The sequence below is a fragment of the Pseudophryne corroboree genome, chromosome 2 (genome assembly GCF_028390025.1).
Source record: "Pseudophryne corroboree isolate aPseCor3 chromosome 2, aPseCor3.hap2, whole genome shotgun sequence".
In the NCBI taxonomy this organism is placed as follows: Eukaryota; Metazoa; Chordata; class Amphibia; order Anura; family Myobatrachidae; genus Pseudophryne; species Pseudophryne corroboree.
Genome location: NC_086445.1, coordinates 373067669 through 373068651, shown reverse-complemented (window position 1 = coordinate 373068651; position 983 = coordinate 373067669). Strand labels below are relative to the sequence as shown.

The window sequence follows — 983 nt, the reverse complement described above, 5'->3', positions numbered from 1 at the left end:
ACGGTAAGTTTGGTTACACTGTCGCTATGAATTTAGTTTAAAACTTAACTTTTATTTTATTTGTGAAAAAGACACAGACGATAAAAAATTCCAAAGAAAATATTAAAAGATTATTAAATATATTGCTCACTTCTGATCAGTTTGGTTGTATAGTGTCTCTATGGGCACTTACTGTATCCAAGGTGAGTATAAATAAATATACAACGTTTATCAGAGTGAACATTTCTATTTTTCTGTTCTCTCTATCAATATCTGAGACTTAATGTATACACATGAGAGAACAGAAACAGGCTTAATGATTAAAAGCTCCTGTAGGGTAACCAAATGAGTATACACTGTGCACGGTGCTTTATCCAATTTGAGGGGAGTGGTAAGGTATATTTTTAGATGATGCCACACTTGAATTTAGGAGAGTAATAAAGACTATTAGAGAACCAGTCACTTCTGCTTTTGCCCATCTGTTGCCATCTAATGAGAGGGTGTTGTGCGCCCAGATATTCTGGTTTGGAAGAAAGTAAAGTACACTTCTGCTTTCCTTGGTACATGGGTTAATTGCACTATCCCTTAGTACTACAGTACCTGGTATTCCTAGAAGGTCTCCCATTCTGGTACTAACCAGGCCCAACACTGCTTGGCTTACGAAATCAGATGAGATCGGGCATGTCCAGTGTGGTATGACTGTAGATAATTGGTAGGGAGTATTATGTTTTGTGCAGAAGTACCCAATTAGATGAGAGAGTGTAGTAGATTTTAGAAGAATATTGGAAGAGTAAGGTAAGTATTGGAACTGAGTATTTGAAGAGTAAGGTGAGTATTGGAACTGAGAAATAAGAGATGGGTGGAAAGTTAAATATTACACTTCAGCTGTCCAAAAGGGGGCCTCTGTTGCTGTAACGTGCATTGAAGAGGGCAACCCTAAATTATGGATGAGAGAGTGTAGGAAAAGAAAGTAAAGAATGGAGAGGAAGCATGGGGTTCTAAAG

The 983-nt window shown here is 37.5% G+C and overlaps 1 pseudogene; it reads right to left on the bottom strand.

The window, feature by feature from the left end:
- Positions 1 to 567: 567 nt before the first annotated feature.
- Positions 568 to 686, bottom strand: LOC135051764 (5S ribosomal RNA; annotated as a pseudogene).
- Positions 687 to 983: the final 297 nt, after the last annotated feature.